Here is a 27083-nt window from a genome sequence, read left to right as displayed (position 1 = left end):
CTCTCTCCTTCTAAATTCCTACGCCTACATTCCAAATATTTACCCTAGCAAACATTGCCCAGCCTATGGATTCCAGCTGCAATCAGCATCCTGCCTCCCTCTGCCTGGATGGTTTGGAGGCCTTTCCAAAGGCCCCTGGATGCCCAAAGCATCAGACCTGCTTTCCTCCACAACAGCTTCTTATCACAGCAGCACAAAAGGTCACAGCAACAAGCCTGCAGCCTCTCTCAGCAAAGGGAATAAACGTGCAAACAAAGCCATTAGCAGTTTCCAAAATAAACCCCTTTTCTCAGTCATCAGGAGCACAGAGTGCCACATATGCACTGCACAGAAATGCCTGCTCACGTGGCAGCTGAGCAGCTGTGGGGAGCTGGGAGCCAAAGCAAAGCTCTCCCTCTGACCGCAGAAATGCCGCCCTAATTAATTATTTTGATTCTCTGTGCTTAAAAGCATTAAAGATAAGCACAGGGAGATCAAGAGGAGGACTTTCACCTGCCAGCCCACTTTGTTGCCCTCTCCAGTTAATACCCAAGTACAACAGGTGTCACTTTAAAAAAATGGAAAAATTTAAATAGCTGTCCTGGAGGACATACAAAGAAATTACCAGGGAACCATCTGTGCCACAAAACTTTCAGCAGAGACACAGCAGCCAGACAAAAAGAGAATCAACAGCAATAAAAGCAAACATTCCGAGGTGAGAAATGGCAAAAATGTTTGGGTCAGCACTAATAAAGGTTTTTCCAGGTTATTATTTTCCTTATCAGCCTGGCAGGGACAGTTTACCCCTCTTACACTCCCCCAGTGCTCCAGGGCAAGGGACCCTCTCTCCCCTCTGGCATCCCTGTGGAACTCACTCCTGCTGCCCAGGAATGTCTCATTTATCTGTCCTCTGTCCCAAAGTTTGTTTTCCTGCTGCTATGGTTCTCCTGTTGCTGGAATAAACACGAGCTGGAGTCTCCTGCATGACTCAGGCTCCATTTGCTTTGGTGGGAACTCCTTGGCACATCTGGGACACTCAAACCAGGTCCTCCAAACCCCAATCTTCTCAAACCTGGCCTCGAAATTTCCCATGGATTTTGCAGCACGAAACCAAACATCATCATCCTCATTGTCTCCCACTTAATCTCTTACCTTCAGATTACAGGGCTCATGGAGCAGAAAACACATCTTCTGGTTAAAAAAACTGCTATCTTCTGGTCAGAAACAAACAAATAAATCCATGTAAGGCTCAGTTTGAAACAAGCATTCAAACAGCTGAGGAGGAATTCAATAATTGATAGTGGCAGGTATTAATGGGGCAAACAAATTTAGAGAGGCTGCAATTATACCCAGGTTGTACTTGTTTGAAATGTTAACTGTTTGATGAGACTTAACACCCAGCTAATGAGCTTTTAAAAGTAATTCCCACATGCAGCCACCTTCCTTTGCTCGCAGAAGGGAAGCAGGGTGTCTGGCAATTGCCACGGCCATCAATCCAGGGCTAGCAGCTAATCCTGTTTTATTACCATCATTAGCCAAATACACGGAGCATCCACAGAGCAGCTGCCTGCTCTTCCCCTTTCTCCCTCTCTTTCTCTCCCTGCTCTCCAGCCTCACACACAGGATAATGCTGTCAGTCCCCCCAGGTTGCTTTCTCCAGGTGCTGCTTTTCTCCCTGTTATCCATCCCACAGGAAAGGTGTTCAGGTTACACAGCTGGGTGTCTGTCTCCTGCTCCTGCACATTCACCTCCTCCACCTGGAGCTCCAGGAGGGGCTTCCTCACAGCTTATTTAGCTCTGAAAACTGAAATGCCTTTCCTAAGGCTGGATGTGGCCACTGGAATATTCCCCAATATTCCCCCAAAACTATTTCTCTGTATCCAGCAGCTCCGACCTGGGCTCACTCAGCCATCCTCACTACTGCCCTTACACTTTGCCCTCCCACAAGTTCTCTGTGATTCCACTAAACTTGCACTAAAGGGGTCTAAAATCAAAAAGTGCTTATAAAAAAAAATCCTTACAAAGTTTAAAATACAAAAGACTAACAGGACCAAGCAGAGAGCAGGTACAGAGTCTGCACTCAGGGGGAGTCCGTGGGGATTTGCAACACCTGAGAGGTGAAAATGTGCAAAGATCTAGGCCAGGAAGCAAAACTGGGGAGAGTAATCCATGAACATTCAGTTTAGGTTATTTCAGGGGGAGGTGAGGTGAATAAATGAAAACCATCCTTAGAGCCTTGCACGAAATAGTTTGCAGGTTTTATTTATTCAACTTTAGCTGGTCCTTGGACTTCTTTTTTTTCCAAAAGGCATTTGTGCCTTCATTAAAAAGGTGGCTAAAGAATATTCTTTGGTACTGGAGTTATGCTACCTGCATGGCAAGGAGCAGGCAGGCTTCCTTCCAGCCTGCAGCAAGAAACAAAGACCCAGCTCACACCTGCATCTCATGCCAAAGAAAGTAAACAAATGCACTGTGAGTTATGGGACCTTCATTCTCTCAGCTGCCTTTGCTTGTTTGCTTGCCCAGCTCCATTTCTTCATGGCAACAGGCCATTTAAAGAAAAAAAAATCTTTATCTGCTGTTTACACTCAGATTTTGGTTTTACGAAGTATGTCACAGAGAGCACAAACCAACACCTTCAAGCCCAGGTGCCTACTGCTGAGTTTCTCATTGTGTGCTGTGCAGAGCTATCCAATTCCTCAGAGTGTAAATCCTCATCAGACCATTTTTTTATACAGGTGTGAGTTACCTTTCCTCCATTCTGCATGCTTTAGGCCAGGCATTCAGTTTTTGATACTTTCAAAGCCTGCACAGATGAGTCACCCTGAAAATTTCTGGGTGTATTGATCCCAGTTAACTGCCCAAATACATCCAGAAATTTTCTGGCTGTATTGTGCTGGTGTGGCAGGAATTCCACCATCCTGGGGCTGCCTGACAACCAGGAATACCAGCAGATGAAAGGAGCAGAGTGGTCTTCCACCAGACTGCAGGGGACAGAAAAAGGGAGCAGAAAATGCCATACAATAACCTTATCACCATCATATTCTAACATGGCTGGCTAAAAGCACTTTTTTCCTGCATTCTTCACCCAGCATCAAATGACAGAACCAATAATGTTGTCATGTGCCAGCCTGCACAAGCCAAGCCTTGCTAATCTCTCCTCACTGATTCTCTCTGCACAGTCCCAAAGGGCTGAATTGTCCCTTTGTCACCTCAGGTACAGTCACCAGCCCTGGTACAGCCCCACTCCCCCTCTCCAGAGCCCCCATTGTCCCTGGTTGTTTACTGTGGGTGCCTTTGCTGTGGGACAGCTGGTGGCTTGTGGCACTGGGCATTGTCCTGCTGCCCAGCAGGGCACCAAACAAAGCTCAGCAGTGTCTGTGTGCACCAGCAGCTCAATGGGGAGGGACAAGAGAAAGGAGGCTGCTGAAGCCGTGGTTTATCTTGCATTTCCTTCATGATATCATAACCTTGGAGAGGAAGGAGCTGTGTCAGTGTAAGAAATTCAGCTGCCTGCATCCTGCACTCCCCCAGCCACAAGAGATAAAGGGATGCTCAGCCAGCCAGCAGTGCTGGGCTCTGTTTGCAATATATATTTATTATATATATTCTCATATCACACAGTGTAATGCAGTGATCCCAGGCCAAAACCCTAATTCAAAACAACCAGAGGGTGGGGAGGTCAAATTAAAAGAGAGTGGTGGGAAGAGTTTTCAGACACTCAGCAGTGGCCTTGGTGCTGGTTGAGCCCCAGTTTCACCATGAGAGTCTGTGATAAGGGACCAAGCACTTTGGAAATGTCCTACCAAGCTTTCCTACTTAGTGGAAAAGTTTTCTGCAGTGCTTATTCTCCACTATGCAGAGAGGAGGAGACCAAGGGGCAAGGAGAGACAGAGTATTTGGGGTTGTCAGGAATGGGAGAAAGCAAAAGAAAATTAATAAACTGCTTTACTTTTAGTTATGTGAGACAGCTTTACAGACAGAAAGCCACAGGCACAGCCCTGAGGAGCAGCAAAACAAAACTTCCCATTACCAGAGCAGGAGAAAGATAATATTAGGCAGAAAGGAAGAAACTGATAGATGAAAAGGTTGAAGAACTAGGTAATCTCATCAGTAAGGCAAATCCATACATTGAATTAACTGCATTTATGCAGTCTGTAGCAGTTTGTAATTATGTTTTGTAATTGTTTTATTCCTTACAGGTGGCATGATTGAAAAGCACGTAAGAGTGGCTGAGTCAGATCCATCCCACGTCCCACAGGAGCAGCAGTGGATTCCTGGTCCTCCCAGCTCCTACCAACTGCCTGGGAGCTTTCTCAGCAGCTTTTTTCACCTGAGTCATTGCATTTCACAACAAGTGATGATGAATCCAGCCTTCATTCATTTTCTTAGTTAATTTTAAAAAATAACTTCTATTTCTGCCCTTTGCAATATCCTGTGGAAGCTGCAGTGTGGTTTGCCTACCACCATTAATTTTGTGGTAGGCAAAAATATTTTTTCCTTTACTTGCCTCATGTGCTGCTTGATCTTTGTACTACTTATGTTTGTTTTTATTGTAACAGTCAATAACTGTGCTCTAATTGCATTTGCCTTATGGGCCTGATCAGGTTTTCCTCTCTCCTCCAGATCAGTAGGAGGACTGTTCAGCAAACAGCTTTGGAAAGAGGATATTTCCTCAAGGAGCAGGCAGCAAGGAAGAAGGCAGAAAAAAGAGACATTAAGAGCAACGTAACGGAAAGAGCAAGACTCTGGGAATTGAAAAGGTGTGAGGCACGGCTTGGGGTTGAGTGATTGATGGGAGGTCTTAAAGCAAAGCCCAGAATGTGATGAGTTTCATAAAAAACACTGCAGTCATTATGTGTGGCCAGGAGGCTGCACGGCACTAAATATTGCTGATGTTTAAGAGCTTCTTTTTAAGAGTTCAGGCCTTAAAATATCACGTGTGGGCAGCAGCAAGCAGTTATTTGTGGTGAGTGGTTACCAATGGACAGAGAGCCCAGCTCATTGCAACTTTATTTTCTTCCTTTGTACTGCTCTTCCCCAAAATGTGCCAAATAAAACACGTCCTCCCTAACAGACCCGCTATTATTTTATGGTCTCACCATGCTGGGTTGGAAATTGCAGTGTCATGAAAACATCCTTTAAATAAATAATAAAACAGGATATTCCTAAGACAGGGTCTTGCATCTTGAAGGAGCCTGCACAGCCTCACAAAACCCCCACCACAGCCACTGCTGGGAGAGGTAACAGCCTTCAGCAACGCTGCTCAGTGGTTCAGGCCAGCAAATGTGGAATAAATATTACATGGTGTTTAACAAGGCATTTTCCAACCTAAATGATTCTGTGAAATACAAATTCCTCTCCCTTTCCAAGCTCTGCTTTCATCTGCAATAAAGAGCTTTTCCCTGTGAACACCCCAGCAGCCCATGAGAGCACACAATGTGCCTTCTGCACCGTGGCTTGCTTATCACCCTGGGTGTGCTTTTGTAGAAGGAAAATTTCTGCCCCACAGGTTTTACAATCTGAATTGCAACAAGGCAAGGTAATGAAAGCAAAAGGATGGAAAGAAGAAAATGAATCTCAAGACGTAGAAATTTCAAATGTGATCATATCAAATGTACACATGATGCAGGTTCCAGAGTGAAGGGGAAGATGGAGAGGAGAACCAAGATGGAGTCATGATAAGGGATTTACAGAGTTTTTCCAGAAGAGGAAAAAGACTTTGTCTGATACATTCAAATGAGTCAAGAAATAAAAATAAAAAAGCAAGCTCAATGCCCAGTTATATATATTTAAAAAAATCTAAATTTTTAGACTGGACACAGCATTAATCATGATCTAGACTGAGAACTGCTGCTGAGAGCACAGCCCCATAGCAAAATGCATCTCCTTTCCTGTGCCTGACTGTAGGTGATGCTTTCCTGATATGGGTTGGCTTCTCTGGGGAAGTCTCCAGCCCCCAGCCATGCAGAGATGTGCAGAGATTTCATTTATTTCTTAATAAAATAAGACAGCACCTGTGAGAGTCACGTACTTCAAAGTAAGTCCAATCCTTTTGCTCCATTGCACTTCGTCCTGTGAGTTGAATCCATCATTCTGTGACTGAAGTAGATCTGACATGATGGGATCCAGCAGTAAACACAAATATCAGTGACTTCTTCAAGGAGTATCCCAGCAAAAATATACCTTCTCCTTCCATACTTATTACATACACTTAGGAAAGAAATTTTAAAAAAAACTTTTTTTTTTTCATTTTACTTCCCTGACTTTTTCTTTGAGATGTGCAGTGACATTTCAGGTAAGGCAGCAGACCAGAGCACCATTTCCCCCATCATTATACAGAGAACAGAGGCTGCAGTTTTAAAATTTATTTGTTTCTTTACCAGTGACAACAAGAGCAAGCAGACCATGCCATAAAGCTCCTCCATATCTTCTTCCAAATTCTGCTGCAGCACAAATGCCAGTAAAAACAACAATTTTCTGCTGGGCTGTGTGGAGCAATATTCCCCTGGAAGCAATGCTGAGGCTCTGGCTGCCCACAGGCACAGCCTCGAGCCATGGATGCTGCATACAAAATTTTCCTGAAGTTTGGATTTGGAAAATAAAATAAATATATTTTAAAGAATCCTCACTAAATGAAGTCTCATTTTTGGAATTGTGTGGGTTTAGGAGTTTTGTATGATGATAATAACAACAATAATAGTAATAATTTCATTTGGAGCAGCATATCAGAGCAGTTAATTTAGGAAAGCAGCCTGTGATAAATGGGAAAGCTCCAGGGAGCACTTAGAGACCCCAAAGGAATGACCAGGAGATAAGGAGCACGGGAATCTGCTCACCCAGGATGAGTGCAGAGGACCCAAAGCCTTTTAATGCTCTGCCCATATTCAGCGGTGGGAAAAGCTGAACACATCCAGACCTTTAATTACCTAACTGTTCTCTTGGATTAGGCAGAGGTGGTGTTGGTGCTGCAGCAGATGGGATCTGCAGATCCCAGCTCACATCTGATTACAGGCTCAAATCTGTGGGTGCAAAATTAAAGGCTGAATTCCAACCAACTTTTAAAAGTTGCCTTTCAAGTGGTGAAACGAGAGCCTCCACCCATTCCCCAGCTGCCTGTGATTTATCTGGGCTGAAAGCTTGCCCAGCATCATTGGCAGGTAAAGAGGCCCTCAAGCCTGGTATTCGGGGCTAGAGAGAGTTAAGGGTACTTTTCCATGTAAAGTGGGTTTGGGAAAGGAATGCCTTGAATTTTGATGATATTGGCCTGGTTCTCAGCTCCAGGGCGGTAATGCAAAGCAGCACTACTGCATTCCACTTGCTGTGCTGAGGAGCAAGGATTAACCACAAGTGAGCAGTGAAGGCAAGTGATTAAACAGCAGGGCTGCCCTGCCTGTCCCTCCCCAGCGAGGATGAACAATGATGCAGCAAATAACAGGAAGGTTGCAACAGTCAGGCAGAAGCTGAAACATTTAAAAAAAATTATGAAGTCACTTTTTCTTCCTGGCTTGGGAGACTCAGACAAAAACTGCTTCCTTCACATTGGATGAGCTCTGCAGGGTTGTGTCCATAGCAGGTATTTTCAGTGCTGAACTCCTGTTAACCTGCCTTTCCAGAACAGGGCCAGGACAACACCCACCTATCCTAATCCTAATTCTGAGCTCCATGCAGTGAGGAGCAGAAATCAGGATGGCTTTGGACAACATCCTGGGAAGGCTGGGCAAGGCTGAAGGTTGGCAGAGGAGACTCAGCTTCTGGGCAGAAAGCTGTGAGGAGCTTTGCTCAGTGCTGTGCAGAGCTCAGTCTTTCCATTCACAGGGCCAGGCCTGAATGCAGTGCCCAAATCCTCTCTCACCCTGCAGAGAGCCACATGCTTGTTTTCTTGGGAGAGGATAGCACCAGAGGCTCTGGAATGGCAGCGGTTCCTTAGCTCAGATATTGTCTCATGGGCAGGGCTGGAGGTGGAGGAAGGTAGAAGCTCTGTCTAACCAACTCCAAGGCCACATCCAGGTTTTAAAGGGAAGCCTTTTAGAGGGAAGCCTGCCTTAGTCCCACATAATATTCTTGTGACTCTCAGCAGTTCTGCTGCTTCTCTCCCCTCCTCAGCTGGCACTCACCAGTGCTGTCAGCTTGTTCACCATGTCAGGGGAAACCAAACTAGATCAAACTATTCATTCTGCCAAAAGAACAGGAAACATCTCCCATCCTTTTGCCAGCAGCCAGCCATGCAGCTCCACCAGCAGCCTCCAGTGCAGCAAATCCAGCTCTGCCTCAGCCCTGTAACCTGGCTCCACTCCATGGGAATAGGGCTGCTCCCTCTGTGCTCTCACAAAGAGATTGGGAGCACCTGGCAGAGTGCCTGCAGCCATGTAGGGGACAAAGTCCTCTGCAAGGTCTGCTCCATTGCTGAGGACTGTCTGAGATGCTGCTGAAAATCCCAAGGTAGCATTTGGCTCCACAGACTTGAAAAAGAGCAATGAAATCTGGGTGCCATAGAGCCAGCACAGTCAGGAAATGCCTCATGTTTGGGGAGCAAAGGACTGACCCAGTCACTGCCCTCCCTGTGGAGAGATTCACCTGCTCACTCCATAAATGCTTTCCAACCCTCTGACAGCACCAATGAAGCCCTCAGGTATTCATAGAACCAGAGTGGTTTGTACTGGGAGGGAAATTAAAGTTCCCACACAGTTCCAGACCCCTGCCATGAGCAGTCACTTTTGTCTACAAGTGACAAACACCAGCAGAAGAGACTTTTCCCTTTTCTCATTCTCCTGTTGACATCACCACTTCAGACAAAGGTCTTTTGGGAATTAGCTTCTTTTTAGAATTTAACCCTGATGACTCTTCAATCCTCAGGAGCTTGAGATAGTCCCTGGAAAGCCTCACCCTCAAATCCTGCATTTTGATAATATTATTCTCTTATATCAATGCTCCTTCAGTTTTCTAGGTAGACTCTTGACAGCAGGCTGGGAATGCATCATCAGAGCTGGAGAGGAGAAGGCGATGACTGAGGCTGTGGGGAGAGAACCACGAACCACGTCAGGACAGGAATCAGGACTCAGGAATCAGGAGGAGGAGTGGTCCCTCTGAGTCACTGCTTCCCCTGGCAGGATGGATTTATCCCAAACCAGGCTCCAAAGACAACGCTGCAGCCCAGCACAGCCTCTCCTCCTTCTGTGCCCAAGCCCTGTGCCACATCCATCACCTTTGCTTGTAGCCCAAAGGGAAGGAGGCGTCCTGGTGGCCACACTGGGATGGCCCATGGCTGATGATTTCATTGGCCATATCCTCGATAGCCATTATGATTTGGATGACAATTCTCATTTCAAATCCCTAATTTTAATTACATTTAATGACAGGCTTCTTCTTTCTCCCTGGTTACTCACGGTGAACCGAAGAGCCAAATTTCAAAATTAACTCCGGTTTCCAAATTGCCTTTCACACTTGCTGTTAATACCATTAGTACTTCACGTTATTCCCATAGATACATGACCAGGCAAACATACACAGTCCCTGCCCTGCAGAAATTTTGGTAAAGACTTGAGATGTGACAGGGAACAAGCCCTGACAGCGCGGGGGCTGGAGTGAATGAGGTAATGAGTCTGCAGGCACGTGCACAGCACCGTGCCTTTCTGCTGGGAGATTAAACCATTTATTTCTTTGTTGCTGTTGTTATTTATTTAATTATTAAGCTCAGAAGAATTTCTATCAGTCCTCATGGGGTCTGGAACCACGGTTTTGATTCAGGTCTATTGCTTGTGTCTAAACTAAAAATGGAAAGCAGATGGTGGGTTATTGGATGGCTGCAGCAGAAGCTGACAATCTGCTCTGTCCCTGCGTCGGCAGGGGAGTGAGTGCTGCAATATGTGGAATCCATCCCTAGCTGTGTGTCACAGGTGTTGATCCAGAGTCTCTGCACAGAAAGGAAGCAGCCAGACGTATGTCCTCCAGCCAGACTGGCTCTGAAGGTTACTTACAAAGGAAAAAAGATAAAAGGGTTCAGTTCGTGTCCATCCTGAATCTTCACCAAACCCAAAACCCCTCTGTGCAGCCAGAATCAAAACCTGCTCTGTCTGCAGGAAATGGAAGCTGAGGTATTTAATGTTTAAAACTCAATATATTAAAATATTATCAAATCCTCTGTTTTGCTGCAACTGTGTTATCAACAGAGCCAAGGAGAAGGCTGGTGATAAAAGACATAGGCTGAATGAAGAAACCAGTCTTTCAAGGAGCAGCAAATAAATCAGGTTAACACCCAGGGAAGGGCAGTATTGGACAATGCTTGTGAGAGGAGGTGGATACAGCTCAGGTGTGCTTCTGCAGTGAAGGACAAGGAGGGGCTGAGCTATGAGGGTTTTTTTTTTTTTACATGGATATGCAGTATCTCCCCAAACAGCTTAGGGAACAAAATATAGTGCCAAAATTATTTGTGAAATCATGCAGGCCACAGAAAATCAATATTTTACACTTTTGTTAAATACATGTTGTACCCACAACTCACCAGCATTCATGCCTTGGGCTCCCTTTCAGACCAAACACTCCTTTTGAAATCTCCATATCCCAAGTTCTCATGGTGAGAATTTCACAAGTGCTCGGGATGTGACATAAATCCCTGGGAAACCTTCCCCAACCAGGCAGGAACATTTCCTGGGCCAAGCAGAAGCCACTGCACACTCTCAGGGTGATGCTGCCCATTTGGGTTTATTTCGCTGAAACCTTTGGAACAAGGGAAAGGAATTGTGATGTTGGTGAGAGTCTGGTAAGACCAAAGTTCAGAATTTATCTGTGCCCCATTGAGACACTGCACAAGGCATTTAATTCTGCTTTTCAGGTCTTCTCTGAAAAGGAGGAGCAGTGGGATCCTTCCTCTCAAATGGAGGGAGATGCAACAGCCAGGTCATCACCACGTGGCAGATGCTGCACAAATGGGGACAATGATTGCTACAGAGAAGTGCTTTAAGTTGAAGTCCTTCAAAATTTTCTTACCAAATGAAGGCTGAGATACACTTAAGGCTTGAGGAAATTTAATGCAATATTTTCTAGGACTGTCTGTAGAGAGGGGTAGGACAGTTTCTCACGCATTGCTCTCATCAGGGTAGTGCCTGCACCATGGATGCTGCAGAGCAGCAAAAGCTGCACATCCCTGTTCTCTGCAGAGCAGAATTAAAAGACATTTCTTGCACTTCAGGAATCGTGAACTTCAGCAGGCACTCCCTGCACTCTCAGCCTGCTGAATACCTGCCAGAAAAAGAAGCCTATCATTTCTGTAACAGCATGCATCTTTTGTTTGCCATGGTATTTTTCAGGGGGAGCATTGAATCTGCCTTATAAAAAATTAACATCTGGAGATTCTCAGTTTTGAAAGAGCAGGTGATGTGTTTGGCAAAGGACAAATCCATGACAAAGAATTTAATAAAAGAGGGAGACAGGATAGCTCATGGGACCATTACTCTAAACTTCCAACTGCAGTGTGAAATGGTGCTTACCAATAGCAAATGGTGGAGTACTGCTCAATGTTAATATCCTCTGCATCACACCACTGTCCTCCTATTTACATATATATTAAAATGACCACCACTTCCCTGTTTGTGCTTTCTTGCTGGAAACATTCTGGGGAAACAAGATTATTAATGGAAAATTCATAAAACTAAGGAATCACATGGAAATACAGGAGGGCATTTTTAAAATGTGAATTCCTGACTCACAAGCATTCCCATTTTCTCAGGAATTCTGCTCCCAAGGGTGACCAGTGTTGGGTGTTCACACAAATACACAATATATCCATAGATCCATTGCCTGGCAGCACACAGGAGCCTGCAGGAAAGGGGAGTTTGAAAGTGTAAGATTGCTGTAATAAATAAACAGCCAGCCTATCTTAAGGATTTATCTTCCTTTATATATTCTTGCAAAAGTTATGATATATTTAATTTGCCTGTGGATAACACACATAACAACTGAAAAGCTCAGTTTTGAATTTCTGTTCTGTACTTGCTCTGGACATATAAGTACCTTGGCCTTTGTAGCCACAGATTGTCAGGGACAACCCAAGAATCAGATCAGGCTCTTCCATCCAAGGACAGACAAATCCTTGTGCATTACAATAGAAAAAAAAAAAAAGTAATTTTACCACTCCTGTTGTAGCTTCTTTCTGCTTTCAAAGGTTAGACTGGAGCAAACCTTGTGTATTTAGGAGCCTTGAAAGCACCCAGGACATGCAATAAAGATTGTTTATAAACCAAACTCATCCTGGCATCTCCTACAAGTGAGGAGATTTCCTTGGTGGACCCATTTGGCTCCAGGTGCCTGCAATGCCTCCATGTGCTGAAATGTCTCAAACCCACTCTCACCCATCTCCCATGTGCTCCTCCACCAGGACACTGCTCCAGTGGCCACCCTGCAAAGAAGCTGCTCATTGTCAGGGGAACCACAGCACAATGACACTCTTGCTGTCTGAAGGACAGCTGAAAGCAAAGAAGTCAAGGCCAAGACTTTCCTTGTCAAAGGAAAAGGTGAGAACGACATTTTCTCTCTCCCCTTTAACTGGTTTAAGGCTGGAACAAATTAACCTGGGCTACAAAATTGTTCCTAAGCCTTGGAGACCATCGGGAAAGAGCAGGAACATGTTCTGTCATCTGAAAAACCAAATGAAGTGAAATGCTAAAACCACAAGATTTGTTTACTACAGGAAGCACTTACATTTCCAGACCTGAGAGCAGTTTCTTCACAGCCCTGATTAAAATTACTCATCAAATCATTACACAGATTCAACTTCATTTCATACCATGAGCAATTATGCAGCTTGGGTGGAGTGGAAAATATCCAGCGTGTTATTAGTTGTGTTCAGCAGAGGCATGTGGTAAAATGTCTCCATTTTCCTGTCTCAGAGCTGTGTGCCAATGCAGACTTTTACCAAGAAAAGCAAAGGTGAGCGGGGATGAATAGGAGCTGGAAAAGCTCAGACTTTAAAACAGCAACACAGGAATGAACAGCACTGAAACAAAGAGTTTTTCAAGGACAACTTTTGCTCCTTGTTCCTCCTATAAACCCATTTCAGAACCAAACAGATAGAGAAAATAGGTTCTGTGGTGCAGGATATGAATAGTTTCTTACAGAACAAACAGCTATTTCTTCACAAATTCTCTTGGATGTTAGAGAGCTGGGAGAGGGTTTAGGTGAACCCTCCTGCCCATGCCATGATGTGACAACCCCATTTGAAAGAAAAATCATGCATTTTGACTTTGATTAAGCTATTTATGTGTCCTCCTCTAGCAAAGTCACAAGATTAGGTTCCTTACTTTTAGTGGTGCTAAAGACAGCTTGACAGGCAGCTCATTTAGGAAAGAGAAACACAGAAAATAGATCCAGTGCAAACTCAGGCATGGCCAGGACCTGACTGATCTGGTGCTGCTTGTTTTAGTAGCACAGCTTGGGCTAGGGCACTGTTTTTCAAGTAACTATTGAAATAAGGCACTATTTTTCTAATCCAAGTGGATTAACATTTCACCTAAGGCATAAAGGCTTATTGTCATAAATCCATCACAAAATTACAGCAATTATAAATGAGAAATGCACTTGGAGAAAATGAACTTATTTTAGGCAGGAGGGGGAATATTTACAAGGGCACCACAGCTGAAAAAACCTCATGCTGACAAAGCATGTTAAAGATTTCATGTAGAACTCTTATCATAGCCAGCTCGTGTTTGCACAGCCTTTCAGTCAAATGGGTTTCACTAAAGGATATTTGAACAAGAAAAGAACCCTTGAATCAGGCAGACACCACAGATGAAAGCCTCACAATTTTGACAAAGCTCACACACACAAGCTTAAAACAAAAGCATGAAACTCCTCCAGCTTTATAGCCAACTTTATTCCTTTCATAGCACTGGCTTTCAAATACTTTGTGAAAAAAATGTTGTCATAACAATAAAGCGTGAATAGGCAAATCCATGTATTCCCAGTTGTTGTCCCAAGCAAACAAGAAAAACATTTCACACTTCACGATTAATACAATGTCCCTTTGTCCCAACACATGAAAGAGCTATTTAAAACAAATAAATAAAGAGATAGCTACATTTTCATGGAAGTCTGGATTTTTTTTTTTTTAATATTCAATGTATTTTCACATTTTGTTTTGCAATTGAATCCTTTCCACCAGCTCCAACCACACAATACCACCAGAAAATGCCAGAGGAGCTATAGAAGAGCAATATGTTGTGTGCTGCAGTTGCCTGTCATCAACTGAGAATATATTAAGGTAATTAAAAACCCTGCTAGGAAACCCTGGGGCCTCTGCCCTCGAGTGATGAAGACTGGTGCCAATGCATTGACAGAATAAAACCCAGAATTTGCCCCAGGATGTCAATCTGTAAATAGTTATTGATATATGGCTTTATTGACAAACTGGTTCAGACAGGAACAGCTTCAGTCTCTTCCAGCTGGGCATTCCTGGGGTACCCACCAGCACAGCACCGCCCTAAGCAGCACTTTAAAAACTCACTTATGGCTTCAGCTGGGAGTTTGGAAGACCCAAGGCCCACAGGGTGACTGACAGCCCTGAAATCCTTCCAGCATTTCATGCTGTGACCACCTGAAATGCCACTTTCTGTGCATGGAGTGCTGGTGGTGGTGAATTCCCTGGAAAAGCTCAGCTCCTCTGCCCAGGAAGAGCTGAAAACCCATCAGGCACAGTTTGGGAAGCTGAAGGTCCCAGTGCCAACGAGGGCAGACAGAACCTGGCTGGTTGCACAGGTGTTAGGCTTTTCTTCTTTCCACAGATATTTAAATACCAGTTTTAGTGTTCAGTTAATAAATACACACTGTTCTTTTGTTGTTACTCTGCAGCTAAGCCAAACATTGGAAGGTGGATTAAAATAAAGGGATTCTGCATTTTTCTCCTACCTCTCCCTTTCTTTTGTGTCTTTGCAAAGCAAATAGCATTTTATAGAATCACAGTGTAGCTCACCTGGGTCACAACCAGAGCAGCCAGCTCTGTGCACAGAGCACAGCTCAGTGCAGGATGTGTGCATTTCTCTGAATGCTGTCATGTTTCCTGATTTTTAACATTTTAAGTATTCAGGTTTTCTTCCTAAGCTCACTCAGAATTTTGAAATAAAGATGATCCATGAGTACTGAGGGAAAAAAAAACCTGCTTGATTTACTACTCATTGTTCTCATTACCTGCCCCTCTGGTCCTTACTTTTATGCTCTACTTTCATGCTTTATGCTGCCCAAAGTAGCCAAAAATTACTATTGTGAAACCACACAAGCAGCAACATCAATGTTGATGAAAGCTTAGTCTGTACCAATTCTTCATTCCTCATCCATTAATTTCTTGCTCAATACAACCATTTTCTTCCTGGTATATTACTCTTACTTTACTGTGTGGTTAATTGCACATTAAGTCTTACAAGAATCCAAACTTTCCTCCTTGCTCCAACATAATATATTATATAATAACATAACATTTTAGATAACTTAAGATTGCCCAGAGAAGCTGCCCCATCCCTGGAGATATCCCAGGCCAGGCTGGACAGGGCTTGGAGCATCCTGGGATAATTGAAGGTGTCCCTGCCCATGGCAGGGGTGGAACAAGGTGACCTTTCCAACCCAAACCATCCTGTGAGTCCACGATAAGATAACAAACTACATGAAGCAGTAGAGCTACAGCTTTTGGGGCCATAAGACTTTATTAATATTCAACACAGATTGCCCCCCCCAGCAGTTCTGAACACTGCCCCACATCCCCACAGCATTCAGCTTTCCAGAGCTGGACAATGACAAATTTGTGGGGAGAAGGTAGAAACTGAATTTTGAGTGTAAAACTCAGGGTGGTCTGAGCTAGAGGGCTCTGCAGGAGGCAAAGCAAGGATGAAATGTCTGTGGAAGCACAGGAGGAGTTTAGAAGCTGGAATGTGTCAGGACCCAGGACACCCCTCTGGCTGTCCTGAGCAGCCCAGACCCCTGCCAGGGGGCTCAGAGACCCTGGCACAGAGCCCAAGATGCCCCTGTGGGTTTGATTATGACCCATGGAGCAAGTTACCAACCTTAGATGAAGATCTGCAAGCCATGCAGTTTAAGTAGAATGATAACGAATTTATCACAGGGTGAAAAAGTAGATTTTGGGGGTTTTTAGAATGGGGGTTCAGGGGGCAAGATGGAGGAATCTGGGTGTGTCCAGCCTTTCTCCTTCTTCTTCTTGGCCTCCATCTCCTGCTGTGATGTTGGCCCTTTGAGATTGGTTTAGAGTAGAAGCTCACTGTCTAACACAGGTGATAGGTATTGGAAAGTAATTGTAAATATTGTACAGGTAGTTTTTAGTATAAAGACATAACACCATCCTGGGGCAGGCAGTGTGTCTGGACTGTCCTGCTGGACGGACCTCAGCAGGACAGGAGAAAGAATTTTATAGATAAGATACAATAAACAACCTTGAGACCAAGAAATGAAGAGTTCTGACTCCTTCTTCAAGCACAGGCTGGGAAAAGAGACTTTCTAACTTCTCTCGGGGTCACTGTGACCAGCTAGAGACCCCGACAGAATGAGCTGGCACTTTCTGCCCTGCCTGAGTCACATCTCAGGGCTCTTGTGTCCCTCCTGTTTGAGACAGAAAGAGCAGAATTTCCCAGTTCTCTCCTCAAGGAGCTGTCTATAGGGCTGCAGGCAATTCCTCCATCCCCACTGCCATGCCCTCCTGCCCAGGCTGAAGCCTCTATGAGTTAATTAAGCCTCAGCCAGGGGGGTGTGGAGCCCTCAGAGCCCCAGCACCCCAGAGCCCAGCCCCCATATGGGCAGCAGTGAAAGCCCAGCGCTCAATGAAGACACTGGGAGTTCTTAAGACATCTTTTGAAAGAGATTAAACAGAGCCACATTGGATTAGAAAGATGATGCCTGACACATTTAGTTTCCGTTACCTTTTGTGTGCCCGCTCAGCGCGCAGACCTGCCCCAAACACTGCATTATAATGCAGATTTCCCCGAATCTCTCTGGGATTTCACAGAATCCCTAAGACCTTCCCAGCAGGAAACTCCATTCTTGCTCTCCCCTACACATATCCTGCGTAAGCTGTGCCTAAGGGCCATCTAGAGGATGCTGAGCGACCAGAAAGAGAAGGGGTCAGGGGTTTGTGGTGAGAAAAAGAACTTTAATCTCGGGTGCCAGAAAGTAGGAGTGAGCCAATGCGCCTCAGCATTCCTCCGTTTTCCCTATTCCTCCATCTGCTGAAGTTTGTTGTGGAGTAAATTAGGAAAATTCCCAGGCTGGGTTGTGTGATTAGGAGAAATTATTTGTTGCCAGAGGAATCACTTCATCTAAAAGTGACAAAGAATAGATAAGACTGAGCAAAATAACCCAATAAAATACTACTATGAAGCTCCCCTCAGTGAAAACATTTCAATATACTTCTTTTCTGCAGTGCAAGGAAAAGAAGGCTCTGGTGATATTTCCAAGAGAAATATGTATTTAATAGCTCTCATGCACTTCCTTGAAGGAAACCACTCAAAAATCTGAACCCTGTCTTTTAAAAACGGGGGAAGGGGAAAGAAGTAATCACGCAAACCATTTATCTCACATGTGCTGCGGAGAAGGAGCAGTTTCTGCCCTCAGCCCACGACCACAGAGTTATTTTGAGGGAGGTCTGCTATTCAAGCCATGCTGCTCTCTTATTTTTACTGGCACCGGGGAGGCAGGAGGTTGTGTGTGGAAGGGAAAGGTTTTTGTGCCTCTGCTGGAAGTGCCAGGAGTGGAGACACGGCCGCCACGCAGGCTCCAGCCCCACTCCCACCAGCCAGGCTCACATCCAGCCCTGGCCCAAGCAGCTGATCAAACTCCATTTGCTTCAACCAATACTTGAAAATATTATAAATTTAAAGTCAACCAGCTGGCGAAATCCAAGCTTAGCCCTCAGCATCTCCACATTTTCTCCCCCAAGCGCTCCACCCAGAGGGAGTCTAAGCCTGGTGGGAGATGCTCCACAACTTTCCTGCTGAGTGAGCCAAAGCAAACAGGGAAGGGGGAGCTTTCAGAGCCCTCCCCACGAGCCTTGCGTAAGGCAAACAGAAACAGGTCTTTCTACACACCTAAAAATCTTGCTTTTCAGACTTTCTGCTATTCTTTCTTGCCCTTGATTCATTTCACGCTCCAAGAGACGCTGGCAGGCAGAAATGTTAGTTTAGCTGTCATACCCTGCAGGAAAAAATAAAAAGAAAGAGGCAGAGTGGTTCGTTTTCTCTACTCAAGACGCAGAAAGCTCGCCACAGACAAAGCTTTAAAAATAAAGGAGTGGACAAAGCTTTATTCATGGATTCATATTTATTCACTGCCATTAACTGAATTCAGTGAGAAGCAGAGAAGTTCATTTTCTAGAGCAAACCCTTCAAAGCCTAGGCAAAATCTGACAGGACAAAACAATCTCAGATTTCAGTAGCTTTGTAAGGGACACCATTGCATCTTCATTTGTTGATTCTACTCCTTTTGTGCACCTTCACACACACATTCTGTGCTCCTCCTTGGCTACTTGGCTTTAGAGGCTCTCAATCTACTGAAACCTCAAATAAAACAAACAGAATTTAGGTGTAGTGTAAGATAAACATAAATCTCTCAGAGAAGGTGGGGTTTGCATGCTGAGAAACAAAACATGCTGTGTCTCATCCTTCTTGGCTCCCTTTAATAGGATGCTAATAAAACATAAAGAGATGGGAGGCAGAGAATTGAAGGTATTTCTGGTGAGCCAAAGAGAGAGCAGAAGACATCTCTTACTGTATCTCTAACCTCATCATCATGACCATTCCTGGAAGAAGATCTGGCCTTGCAGTTCCTTGTACTGCCTTCCCATGCCCTCATAAGGTTCATGAAGCTTCCTTGATGAAAAAGCATCATGAATTCACTTTATAATTGATACTAATATAGGTCCTGTGTAAAGATTTTCCTTTGATGTGTGTTTTTTTCTGGGTGACTGGTCTTTGTGAATAACTCTTGAGCAACGTTGCCCTCCAAATGCGGATTTTGGTTTTTAAGCTACAGTACATTGCAAATTAACCCAGTGGAATTCACAAGGGGCTTACAGGAGGTGTCAGAAGCAGAGCTATTGTATCTGGGCTGATTTATGACCATCTTTAAGGCTCCACCTTGGCTGCACTTAGCTCAGGGAAACCTGCTGTAGCAGGCAATCAGACAAAGATGGGAACAGAAACCAAAAAAACAAGAGTTGAGACCTAACCTTGTTTGATACATTTTACTCCCCACAAAATCAAATAACAAAATGTGCATATGTGGAGGATCCTTTTACTTGTAATTGCTTTGCAGGGTCAGCAGCACCATCTGGGACTGATAGTGAGTAAAAGCTTTTGAGGATAACAAATTTTGCACTAAGCAGACACTGCCAAAAGATACAAGAATTGGTATTTCAACCCCTCCAAGTGCTCAGTGGGATGGACAAATTATCTGTATTAAAATAGCACCTGAACCATAAGTCACTTTTCCCATCAATATCCACAAGACTTTTCCAAGAGAAATCAAAACAAGCATCCACCTGTGACCTGCATTTAGGACCACTTGGCAAGCCAGAGGGTGGAGGACTCAGAAAGGGGATCCTAATTCCCTGTGAAGGCCAACACCACATCTCCCCTCCTACATTTAATTGAATCAGCTTTGTTTTCCATGAGAGGTTTCACACTGACTCCTCATGGAAGGCTCCATGTTCCTGAGCCCACATCCAGGGCACGGTGGAGCTGTGCCAGGAGAGAGCAGCAGAGAGAGGGGGAGATGAATAATGCCTTCCTGGGACAAAGGCCAAGATTGATTCCTTACCCTGGCCAAAAAGGCAGGAAGAAACCTCACTGTTACCCCAGTGGGCATGGGCACCCCTGGGGACGTGGCACTTCTGCCTCTGAGGGACCAAACCAGGATGCCACAGTGTGCCACACAAATTCCAGCTCACTTGCTAAATGATGGATGTAAGTTCTGATCAATTCACAGAGATTACTATTTCCTCTTAAAAAAATAAAATACAGCAACATCCATCTGAATCCTGATTTAATTTTCAAATCCAAGCAATGTAGCGGGAGAACAAAGGGCACCTTCATGGTCCAAGTACTGGGCAAACTCTCCCACATCAATGGTTCAAGGAAGAATTAATTCCCTTTCTCTACCTATAGCCCCACAGAAGACACCTATAGGAGCTCAGATTGGAGGGAAATGCTGCATTATTTGTGTATTTTCAAGGGACATTTGTTTGCTGCCATGCTGCTCCTTTAAGGCACCATGGATGAAAGAAATACAAAGAAAGCTTTAGTCCAAATGGACTCTTGAGTTCACAGAATGTGTCATATGTACATTACTATTTTAAGGCTTATTTTTTTCCTTAAATAAATTGCCCTGTGGGAAAAGCTGGCTGCAAGTCAACACCACAGAAACCTAATTTTAACTCCAATGAATACAACTATTTACAAGGCCCCCTTTCTGCAAAGGAAAAGCCCTGCCACTGCTGGCAGTTTTGATGTGATATGAACACATATTTCTAAGACATTCAAATGGACTGGGCTTAACAAAATACAGTGTTTTTACTCATGCATCTTTAATGTTCAAACTGTTCTTGGCAGCTCCCAGTCAGAAGCACTGTCATTCAGAAGAAGAGAATGACAGACATTAATATGGAAACATTCAAGCTCTTAACTGAGCCGGAACAGTAATTATGCCATCCAATTTTATTTTTGAAGAGTATTGACCTTGGTCTGCATGAGCAGAAAAAGATCCAAAAGACAAAGATATGAAGAAGTGTTTAGAGGAAGAGAAATAGAAGTTTTCTGGGCCTTGCAGAGCATCAGAACCCTTGTTTGAAACTAAAAATATAATTTCAGGGGCTATCAGGGGATTCATGGCATGACACAACAGTGAATCAAGTCTTTACTACAGGAAACACCAAAGCTCTGCAAACACTGTGCTGACACATCAAGGAAACAGCCATCCAGAGGGGAATTCAGCACTGCACAACCTACACCAGGCTTCCCCTAAATATAAATAAATTACGGCAACATGTGCTGCCTACACTGCTCCCAGATGCTGGAAGTGCAGAGACCAAGAATGAGGAGCAAGGCTGGCAGGGAAAATCTGTTCTGAAATTCCACATTCAGTGAGTGTGAAGGGGGAACAGCTTTTAGTGAAACAGCTCACAGCACTCTGAGAGATGGGGAACAGCAACAGGGAATGCTGGAGCTGAAAATCCAAATTTTCACAGCCACAGGTAGAAGGCAGGGCCACAACCCCTTGCAGACAATGAAACTGTGCTTTATTACAGCTATAAAAGAGTGCAAGTCTTTTTTTCTGAGACAATAAACAGATGGTTGTCTTATGCTCAGAGGCAAATGGGATCAGGTTCTTTAGTGCAGGCAGTGGATGCTGATGATATGATAAATGATGGTGTATTTGCAGGAGGGTTTGGCCAGCCAGGGCTGTATCCCAGTGAAGCAGAACCTTCTGCAGCATCAGTGTCCATCACATTCTCCTTAACAAGAGGAGGGGGGACAAGGGGCAGGGGCATCCAACATGCAGAAGTAGCAAGGAAAAACATCAAAAACCACCAGAAAGATTATTGAAATTTGACTTTGATCACCTGTATGATCTCCACTACACTTGCCTGTTCGCAGTCCAGTGAACTGTCTCAGCTCACCCCTGCAGCCCAGCTCTGAATGACAGCTAGTGGGGTTTTTAGCTAGTGCCAAGGGGGGACAAAATGCTTTCCACTAGCCAGAATTGGGCATTTGCAAACATTCTGCTCTGTCTGTGGCCCTAGTGACTGACACTCACTTATAAACCGTGAGGATAAACCCACAAGGTAAAACAAATGGAATTTTCCCTCTGTGGGTGCATCTGCTACTGCATATGTGTGTGCGCTCACAGTGATGCAGCAGAAATCTCTGTCAGGATCTGAATTATGTTTCCAAGTTGCAGCACACATTCATTTGTCAGGATTTGGAAGCAGGCACTCCTCTTGTCTAGACTAGACTATCGTTACTCCCTGACAAATGGCATTTTTTCCAGCTGCTTAAACAGCCTCCACAAAAGTCCTGCCTCCTTGTGCTGAGAGAAACTTGAAAACACTTCTGTCTCTCCCCATTTTCTTCACCTTTAATCTTGCAGTTTACAGACAGCCACTTGAAATTGCATATGTGCACAAGAGAATCACCAGGAGCCCTAAAACTGGGTATCTTTGTGCCTGCAGCACAGAAAGAGCAGCATTTCCCTGGAGGACACCATTCATGCATTTAACATGATTAAGGATTTCCAGGATTGCAGCCTGAAGATGCAGCTTGTGCACAGACTTGTTTTTAAACTCATACACCCAAAGAGACTCAGGAGCTGTTGCTCAGAGAGACTGTTGTGGCACAGCAAGGCTAAGAATCATAAAATCAAAGAAGGGACAGACTCAAAACTGAGACTTACTGACCTAAAATTTTTGGGAGCCCCAGCCATAGCATGGTGCAAGTTATCACTTTTTGGATCTACTCAGCTATCTCTGCTCTTTGCCAGCTCCCTGGGGAGTTGGTGGCATCCTTCAGGCAAAGCATTTCCAAGGCATCCTGGGCAGGGTTTGGATGCAGGATGTGAGCAGAAGTCAATTTTCATGTCTGGAAGTCTCTCTGGAAAGGTTTCAAGTCACTGCCATTTTTTTTTCTCCAGACTGTCCTATCTAGGCAACCTCCGGGGAGTTTGAATAATTTCCTCATCATTTACTAATTCAAATGCATTCTTCACCTTGATGTGCAGCCCCAGTGAAGGCTTCTCTGAATTCCTAACTTCCTTTGAAGACATATCTCTATAATCAGCCTAAAAAGTTTCCTGACTCCTCCACGAGATGACAAACTTCTTAAATCAGCATTTCTGTCTGAGATCTCCAGTGCAGCAAAGCTGGAAGGGAAAAGTCTTTGCAAACACCCCGGGAGCTTCCCATGCTACAGGAATGCAGTCACCCTTTTTTTGCTTTAATAGAAAAACCATACCAGAAACAAACAAAACAGAGCTTCATGTTCTATTAGGTGTGTAAAACAAGTACAAAAGAAATACAGACAGGAAAGGGGGTGAAGAGGAAGAAACAAGAGAAAATTTTGAGAGTTTGAATTTTCAGGGTGGCGAGCATTACTGCCTTTTGATGAAACCAAACAAGTTTATTTGTCTGTAAGATTGTACTCAACAATGCTACAGCAGTTTTTCACAAAAGTTTTTTCCCCCAAAATCCCAGTTCTTAACATGGTTTGGATTTGCTTTGTTCATCAAGTAATTCTTTATTGCTGCAGGAGGTAGAAGCAGTATTTTTAGGGAATGGGAATCTAGCACCTTGCATAAAACCCTGCCAAAGCACCACTAAAGTTGTAATGCTGGGCAGAGCATCATAAAAATGTTTGTTTGGAAAGGACCTGAAAGATCACCCATTTTTCTGGGGATGGAAGGACACCAACCCCATGTCAGAGACAGTTGGGTAGCTGCCCTTTCCTGCTCCTAAAAACACTGTGCTCCAGAAAGGGAGGATTCTGCAGACAGGCACGGAGGAAAGGAAAGGGGAGAAAAGAAAAAAGAAAAAAAGGAAAAGGAAAAAAAGAAAAAAAAAAAAAAAAAAAAAAAAAAAGGAGGGGAAGAAAGGGGGGGAAAAGGGGGGGGAAAGGGGGGGGGGAAGGAAAAGGGGAAAAGCTAAACCAGGAAAAGCTAAACCAGGAAAGATTTTAAGAAAATAGCTTTAACACCTCCCTTTCTGTGCCAGTTTCCTTTTCCCCCATCTCCCCTGCTCTGCATTTGGACACTTCCATCCTCCTCCTCGGCTCCCTTGGCACGCATCCCGAGACGGGCAGGATGGGGACGGTAATTGGGGATATCCCTCTTTTGATGTGCTGGCAATTAAATCCCCCATGAATAGCGGAGAGGAGGCGGCACGGGTGTCCCTTGAAGGGGTGCGGTGCCATTGCCGTGTGAAATGCAGAGGGGCACAGCCCCGGCCCTTTGTGCGGCTCAGGAGCCCACGGCGGGGGGATGCACGACAGGTCATGAGAAAAACCTCAGTGTGCTGCTGCTGCAGATTGCAGATGCTGGGTCTGCAGGGACTCGGGACGTGGCTGCACCAGGGCACAATGTCGCAGCTGGCTCTGGTCTCGGTGCAGGGAAGGCTCAGACCCTCAATATGAGTGCTCAGCAAGTTTGTTTATTGAAGAGACCATCACACACTTATACAGCAAGTAATAAACTCATGAATATTCTGTAATTTACACTGCCCATTGGCCGCACTACAACATCAGCTCTTCCCCATTCCTTAGGGGTCACATCTCTCTTTTCTCATGTCTCTTTCACTATTTGTTATCCTACTACAGCTAAGCCCAAAGACACGCTATCTTGCAGGTGCAAGACTTAAAATTAGCTACAGCCTTGTGCTTTTCCAATTCTTAGCTACTCTCCCAACAGGAGAAGCCCCAGCCGGAATTTGGGGCAGAACAGCTCTGTGCTGCCATCAGGGCTGATTAAACTGTTATTTCTATCCAGCAGCTCGCTGACTCCTTTGCACTCATTATTCAATCACCATTCCGACAGGTTTTGGCTTACTTTTAAAGCAGCAGTTAAGAACATACCCTGAAACAATGTGCTCAATTAACTGAAAGAACACATTCACTCTAAAATTCACTTTTTTTTTTTTTACACCGTCTTATTAACACATCCAAGAAGAAAACAAACTACCTGGGATTCTCCCCGCCTTCAAAAGCTGTAATACAAAGGATTAGAGGAGTGTTAGCAAACCCTGATGCTTTCTTAAATACCACAGAGGTTTACAGAATTAAGGAAGATATAGGGCCAACTTCTACATTAAAGGAATGGGAGGGAAATAGGGGAGAAATAGAGCAAGGAATATGGGGAGGGAAATGCAGAGGATTGTTAGCCAGTTTCCACAAGGTGGTCTCTAAGTGTCCATCCAAACCCAGAGCTGCTCCAAGGGGACAGTCACAGCTTCCAAACCCCTGAGGTGGCTTTAAGTAAGTCAACACCAAGCAAAGCTTGGTATAGAAAGAGCCAATTCACTTAGCAGAGAAAAGGAAAAAAAAAAATTATTTGTTCAATTCTATAAGGATTGCAGCGTTTGGGCTTTTAAAGGTACATTAGCACTCTTATAGGAACAAGTGTTTACTTTCGCTCTCCACCTCATTTTCTCCATTACTGAAGATCCCCAGAGTCTTATCTAGACCCCAGTGGGTTTATACATTAACTCTCAACATTCCATTTTAAGGCAGAGTTTTAAGAAGCCACTCATATACCAAACCCAGGGCCATGAAGAAATGTGTGAAAAAACTTTGCCTCACAAAGACAACATATTCCTGCTTCCTGGCCTATGAATTTGAACAAAATCCCATGTTGCATTTTGCTACAGTAAATTCTTTAAACTGTTGGGAAAAGGACCACTTTCTTTGAAGCATTGCTTTTCCAATGCTACCCAGGTTTTTTAAGTCAAAAGCAGCCAAGTGCTACTTTCCAAAGCAAAATTTATATTAGGACTGTCATTCAGGAGCAGCACGACCTAAATTAAAATCAATGTAATCAGACTACTTGATTCATTTGCTATTGCACACCAGAAATGGAACATTCAATAATTTCATGTATGTACCATGACATTCAAATAAAGCACATTGTCCATGAGAACAGTGTCTAGAAAAATCACTGCAATCCCAGTATTTGGTAACCTATTATTTCCATTTCATATTTCCTTCCTTCCCTTAAATCATTTACAAGTAGTCCAATAGTCAACAAACAGGAAATTTACAGATTACAAAACCAACCTGCTATTCTGCATAACATGTTATCCATCAACCTGTTTAAAAACAGCAGGAAAATAATTCCTTATGACCTCATTTTCTATATCCAAAGTGACAGGCTTGTTGGCCTATGCCCTACAACCTACCTAAATTTTTCCTCTCAAGTATTGCCAAGGAGGTGTTCATACTTTTCCAAAAGTGAACATCTCAAGCCTCTGACTGCAAGGCTTCATGCTCTGGTTAAATAAAATTAGGAACCCAGCCTAAAAGAAATCAAACATGTCACAGACATCTAGACATGATATTCCATTACCGAAATGACTTGGAAATGCTGCAGTTTGATGCTGTGGTTTCCTTCGTTTGATTTAAAATTACCTCAAGAATGTTAATCATCTCACAGCAGTAAATCCAGAGGGTTTCCAGAAAAGCTGGAACTCTTTGTCCATGCTGATTTGGAACTCCAGGGGATTAGGTGGAAAATAGGAAGGAAAATGAAGGAGAATCATTTAAACCAGTCTTTGAAAGTCACAACGCCTCAGAATCCGTAATTAACACCCCCAGTGGGAATCAGCAGTGAGGATTCACCTGGGCATGGTTCAGGCTGCTTTACCTGGATTCAGGTGTGGTATTTATTGACTCACAGCATCACCTGAGGGCTACAGCTGAGCCTGCCCCCCCAAAGGGGCTCACAAGCCTCAGGTGAAGCAGAGTCCCTGCCCTGGAGGGGGGTGAAGCATCTCCCATGGCTGAGCTGGGCACAGTGGTCATGGAGTGGGCAAAACCCTCAGGTGCTGCTCGTGGTCACACTGGCTGGAGCAGGACATCCCTGTGGAATGATGGAGCAAGAGATCCCTCTGGATTGATGGAGCAGGACATCCCATGGGGCTGATGGAGCAAGAGATCCCCCTGGACTGATGGAGCAGGACATCCCTGTGGAATGATGGAGCACGAGATCCCTCTGGATTGATGGAGCAGGACATCCCATGGGGCTGATGGAGCAGGATATTCCATGGGGCTGATGGAGCAGGAGATCTCTGTGGATTGATGGAGCAGGAACATCCCATGGGGCTGATGGAGGAGGACATCCCTGTGGAATGATGGAGCAAGAGATCCCACTGGACTGATGGAGCAGGAGATCCCTCTGGAATGATGGAGCAGGACATCCCATGGGGCTGATGGAGCAGGAGATCCCACTGGATTGATGGAGCAGGACATCCCTGTGGATTGATGGAGCAGGACATCCCTGTGGATTGATGGAGCAGGACATCCCACTGGAATGATGGAGCAGGACATCCCTGTGGACCCCAGTGCACCAAAACCTCCTCCCCA

The 27083-nt window shown here is 44.5% G+C and overlaps 2 long non-coding RNA genes across 2 annotated transcripts; one reads left to right on the top strand and one right to left on the bottom strand.

Annotated features, from left to right (window-relative positions):
- The first annotated feature begins 469 nt into the window (after positions 1-469).
- LOC135449637 (uncharacterized) lies at positions 470-6316 on the top strand. Its single transcript, XR_010440795.1, has 3 exons — positions 470-694; positions 4182-4459; positions 4606-6316. It is a non-coding gene; the product is annotated as an uncharacterized LOC135449637 (long non-coding RNA).
- A 4613-nt stretch (positions 6317-10929) lies between these two features.
- LOC135449967 (uncharacterized) lies at positions 10930-26265 on the bottom strand. The gene is made up of 5 exons (XR_010440909.1): positions 26130-26265; positions 18054-18159; positions 11685-11793; positions 11466-11589; positions 10930-11217 (listed from the first exon to the last, which is right to left on the bottom strand). It is a non-coding gene; the product is annotated as an uncharacterized LOC135449967 (long non-coding RNA).
- Positions 26266-27083: the final 818 nt, after the last annotated feature.

The sequence above is a fragment of the Zonotrichia leucophrys genome, chromosome 6, assembly GCF_028769735.1.
Source record: "Zonotrichia leucophrys gambelii isolate GWCS_2022_RI chromosome 6, RI_Zleu_2.0, whole genome shotgun sequence".
In the NCBI taxonomy this organism is placed as follows: Eukaryota; Metazoa; Chordata; class Aves; order Passeriformes; family Passerellidae; genus Zonotrichia; species Zonotrichia leucophrys.
Note: the sequence above shows the minus strand (reverse complement) of the source record. Positions and strands in the feature narration are given on the sequence as shown.